Source organism: Myotis davidii, unplaced genomic scaffold, assembly GCF_000327345.1.
Source record: "Myotis davidii unplaced genomic scaffold, ASM32734v1 scaffold2121, whole genome shotgun sequence".
Taxonomy (NCBI): Eukaryota; Metazoa; Chordata; class Mammalia; order Chiroptera; family Vespertilionidae; genus Myotis; species Myotis davidii.
This window is the reverse complement of record NW_006290856.1, coordinates 7,613-13,030: the sequence shown is the minus strand read 5'-3', so window position 1 is coordinate 13,030 and position 5,418 is coordinate 7,613. Positions and strand designations below refer to the sequence as shown.

The following is a 5,418-nucleotide window of genomic DNA, read 5'->3' as shown; positions in this document are numbered from 1 at the left end:
TCCCCCACACCCAAGCCCTGCACAGAGGCATTTGCCGGATAGCCTCAGGCAAAGGCTAGATTAGCACCTCCCTAGAGGACAGAAGTTCTCTCACTGCAGACACAGAAGATTCTCACAGCCAGTTGGCCTGGAGGTCAAATCCCCGCCAGTATTACCTACAAAAATCTAGGTTTAACTACAATAAGACTGCTCATAAAGACCACTAGGGGTTGCATCAAGAAAGCATAAAAAATGTGGAGACAAAGAAACAGGATGCAGATGTCAGAAATGGAAGATATAGAGCTCAAAACCACACTTTTAAGGTCTTTCAATAATTTTCTAAAAACTGCCAATAAATATAGCGAGATCCTCAAGAAATCTAATGAGACCCTTGATGTTGTGATAAAGAACCAACTAGAAATTAAGCATGCACTGACTGAAATAAAGAATATTATACAGACACCCAACAGCAGACCAGAGAAGCGCAAGAATCAAGTCAAAGAATTGAAATGTGAAGAAGCAAAAAACACCCAACCAGAAAAGCAAAATGAAAAAAGAATCTGAAAATACAAAGATAGTGTAAGGAGCCTCTTGGATAGCTTTAAGCGTACCATCATCAGAATTATAGGGGTGCCAGAAGATGAGAGAGAGCAAGATATTGAAAACCTATTTGAAGAAATAATGACAGAAAACTTCCCCCACCTGGTGAAAGAAATAGACTTACAGGTCCAAGAAGCGCAGAGAACCCCAAACAAAAGAAATCCAAAGAGGACCACACCAAGACATATCATCATTAAAATGCCAAAGAGGAAGAAGAAGAAAAAGGTAAAGATACAAATGATGAACAACAAACATGCATCTATCAACCAGTGAATCTAAGAATCAAGTGAATAAATAATCTGATGAACAGAATGAACTGGTGATTATAATAGAATCAGGGACATAGAAAGGGAATGGACCGACTATTCTTGCGGGGGAAAGGGGTGTGGGAGATGCGGGAAGAGACTGGACAAAAATCGTGCACTTATGGATGAGGACAGTGGGTGGGGAGTGAGGGTGGAGGGGGGGGCGGGAACTGGGGGGAGGGGAATTGGGCGGGGGGAAGAGGAACAAATGTAATAATCTGAACAATAAAGATTTAATTAAAAAAAAAGCCTTGGGTGTCAGGAGGGGACACTGCCAGGTACACAATCTTGCTGGCTCAAATCTCCCCATTGGGGGTCACTGCCCTCTCATTCTCATAGTAGCTCAAGACCCTGTCACTAAGGACGTACCAGGGTTGGCTGAATTCTTCCTGGGCACAGCGCTCCTGCAGCAGCTTGGCAGTGGAAGTCGTCTTGTAGAGGAAGTCACTGTGACTCACAGTTGGCAGGACAACTGAGTAGTGCTTTTCCAGGGGCTTCATCGAATCCAGCTGAGGTACCTCTGTGGTCCGGTTGTTCTGAAGGAATTCCATCTTCAGTGTCTGCCCCGCCTGCTCCGCAAGAGCCACGGGTGTGGGAGCCTCTGGCCCCCCTGAGAAGCAATTGACCTCAGCTCCACATCCCAGGAGTGCCTGGGTCTCGGCCAGGTCTGTGGTAGTGACTGTGGCACACAGAACCTTGTCCAGCTCCTCCTGATTGCCAAAGAGAGGATGGTAACGGCGGTACTTGCCCTCAAGGTATTTGGCCTCCAGGTGAGTCCGCAGGGCACTGCGGCTGCTGTGGGGCTGCAGGGCCTCACTAGGAGGCATGCTGGCTGCCCAGAAGCAGTTCCCAGCGCCATTGCCCAGCTCTAAGAGAGCTGGATGAGTGTTTCTGTCCACACCTTTCTGTCCATCTTCAGGCTCCGTACCTCGGAGACGCCAGCACCCATGCCATGGCGCTTCCCCACACAGCGCTTGCAGATGATGACACAGAGGTTGATGGAGGCCCAGTAAGGCTGGGAAGCCCCGCATCTGTTGGGGGCTACGGCCCAGATGTGATCAGCCACCTCTGAGGTAGACAGGGTTTCGGCAATGGCTCCCTGCATGGCCTCCAGCCACTGTTCCTTCTCTAGTTCGGCTGAGAAGCCGAAGATGCGGTACGGCATAGTGAGATCGAAGCTACGCCGGCCCACTTCCTTCATATTGCCCTCGCTCATGTCGATGAAGGTGAAGCCGATGCCCAGGTGGTACTCCTCCAGATTCTTGTAAAGCTTCACTTTGTCCCCAACTACAGCCACATACAGTTATTCTTGATGCCATGCAGCTCCAGGCTGCCAGCAAAAGTCAGGCAGCTCTGAGCCTTGAACACCCAACAGAGAAGCACTAGATAGCTGGCCCGGGCACGCTGCAGGGCCTGCATCCACTCCTTCCGCTCCACATCACTCTCTGCCCGGAAGGCTAAGGTCCGATTGCTCATGATCGCTTCAAACTTCTGGTCCCCAAGGGCAGCCATGCGGGAGATGCAGGCCAGAGATAAAGCGCTTAGAGTAGGAGTCCTTGTTACTATCAAAGTATCGCAGCTACTCCACATCCAGTGTCACCCATCGCCTCTGATATATATAAGATCCTTGCGGTGGGTTCTTGTCCAACCAGCCAGACTTGATGACCTGTGCGATGGGGGTGGGGACCCCAGGCAGTTGATCCATGGGATGGGGTGGGAGCTGGGGGATCAGGAGGCTGCTGGGCAAGGATGAGCTCAGGTGGTTGGTGTGCCATCCACCATTGGGGATGCCGTCGTAGGCCTGGTCATCCTCTTCTTCATCCCCTTGGTCGTCTGACAGTTCCTCCCCCTCTCTCAGCAGACTGGCCACATGCACGGCACGTGGGACTTAGCTTACTGAAGGCTCCTCTTTCTTGGACTCCTGGCCCTCCTCTGGGGTCTCATTGTAGTCAGGGTCATTGAACTCTGGGAACCGGTGAAGAGGCTTTGGGGGAATATCTGGGAGGCTGGGAGAAGGAGGCTGGAGAGGCTCCCGGTGGAAGGTGACCCAGGGCTCCTCAGGTTCTGGCTGAGGAGAGGCTGACAGTGGTGATGACAGTTAACTCCTCTCCTTTGTAGGGAAGGCTGCTGGGCTGCCCAGGACACTGGTCCTCCCAATTACTCTGAACAGCTGCTCACCTTGGCCTGAGGTGGTAGCTGCTCTGAGCAAAGACCATGAGGAGACCCGGGTTCCGGCACCGCCACACTCCTGCCGAAGCAGTGAACTCGCAGCCTCAGGCTGGGCGCGCCCACCCTGCCGGCCGCGTTTTCTTTTGGCATAAATGTTCTTTTTAAAATGTTGATGATAATCTATCTTTCTTTTTGAGTTATGTGTTCTTTTTTTCTAGAAGCCAAACATTCCTCTTTTCCTACTGCTCTGTCTCTTTCCTTCTTCCCCTCAGTCATTTTACTAGACGATCTCTTGGTCATTCTAAGGTTGATATTCTCATGTACAAAATGTGCGTTAAATATGTGGCTTCAATTTTTCTTTTTTAATTTCATACATGTTTTCCTGAATCACAGTTTTTAGTATTCATTCTGTTCTCTTGTTTTAGTTTTCTTCTTCAGGGACTCATATTATCTGCATTTTACTTTTTTTTCAATTTATGTTTAATTTTTCAATTAAAACATTACATATATTACATTAGTCTCAGGTGTACCATGTACTGATTAGAGGTTTATATAACTTACAAAGTGATCACCCTGATAAGTATAGTTATACATAATTATTACAATACATAGTTATTGCACAATACATAGTTATTACAGTATGACAGTATTTCCTAAGCTGTACTTTACATCTTTGTGACTATCTGTATAACTGTTAATTTGTACTTCTTAATCTCTTCATGTTTTTCAACCCTCCCTCTCAACCCCCCTCCCATCTGGCAACTATAAATTTGTTTTCTGTATCTATGAGTCTGTTTCTGTTTTGCTTGTTCATTTATTTTGTTTTTTAGATCCACATATAAGTAAAATCATATGGTATTTGTCTTTCTCTGTCTGACTTATTTCACTTATAATAGCCTCTACATCCATCCATGTTGTCTCAATGGTAAGATTTAATTCTTTTTCATGTCTGAGTAATTATCTGCATTTTCAGTCTTTAATATTTGTTACTTTCTATCAGATTCTTTTTTTTATTCATTTTTAAATGTACCTTTCTTAATCTTTTGTATTTCTTAAGGCATTGCTTCTTTTTTTTTTTTTTAAGGCATTGCTTCTTATGTTTATTCATTCTTGTGTTTTTTCCAGTTTAATCTTAAATTCTGAAATAACTTTTTAAAACTGATTTTTTTCTGCTACCTCATTTCTGAGTTTTTCTAATTGTGATTTATGTTTTCTTTTGTTTTATATACCTTTCTTAATGTCTCCTATCATACTGAAATAGTAAGTTAGTTCTGAACTGCTCTGTGGGCCTATCTTTCTATTGTGTTTTAATTGTCTGCAGGGATATTATTTTGCTCCTATTCTCTTTTATTCTTATGATAAATCTGTACATGATTTGACCTTGAGATTTTTCTTTTGCCAGCCTTTATGTGGAATTAGTTTTATTGAAATCTTAGAATGAGATTTCAAGAAATCTCAAAAAATTTTCAAGAAAATTTTCTAACTCAAAAAGTTCCTATTTGTTATTTTGTGTAGTTTTTAAAACTTTGGTGACTTGCTTTTGGATATATCCTGGATCTGTTTCCTCCCCATTTGTACTTTTCTTTAAAAGCACAAAATGATTCGTGAATTTGAGTATCATTGCTACACAGGGGCCACCTAAACTCTGTATTATTCCAATTTTATTGGAACAATATCAAAGCAAGCACAACCAAAGACTTTTAACAGGTTTCAATGCTCTGAGGATAAATTCTTCCCATAGAAGCTAATATTTAAAAAATGGAAATCTGATTATATCACCCCATTCCCTGATGGCTTTCTGATTCCTCAGTGGCTTTCCACTACACTTAGGATAAAATCCAAACTCTTTCTCATTGCCTAAAGAATCTGAGCAACCTGGCTCTTGCTTTCCTTTTGGACCTCATTTTGTACCCCCCTTCCCTGGTCTCCTAGCTCCAGACTTCTTTCTGGTTTTAGAAGAAACAAATTTATTCTGCCATTCCCATTTTTTGGAACCTTTTCCCCTTACAGTTTCAGCTCTTCATATGCCTGGTTCTTTCTCATATTTCAAGTATCAGCTAAAATATATTCTTATCAGAGGTGATTTAAAATTTATATATATATTTCCTTATTGTTTACAGTATTGCAGATGTCCCCAATTCCCCCTCCCCCCCTTTCTCCCTCCACCAAGCCTCTATCCCGCACTAGGCCTTCACCATACTATTGTCTTGTCCATGGCCTATGCATATCCTATCTAATAAAACAGAAACATGGTAATTGGCGTACGACCACTACCCTTCCCATTGGCTAATCAGCGAGATATGCAAATTAACTGCCAGCCAAGATGGCAGCCGGCAGCCAGGCAGCTTGAAACTAACATGAGGCT

The 5,418-nt window shown here is 44.1% G+C and overlaps 1 pseudogene; it reads right to left on the bottom strand.

Annotated features, from left to right (window-relative positions):
- LOC102770388 overlaps positions 1-2,979 on the bottom strand; it is a 14,285-nt pseudogene extending 11,306 nt beyond the window's left edge.
- Between the last annotated feature and the right edge of the window lie 2,439 nt (positions 2,980-5,418).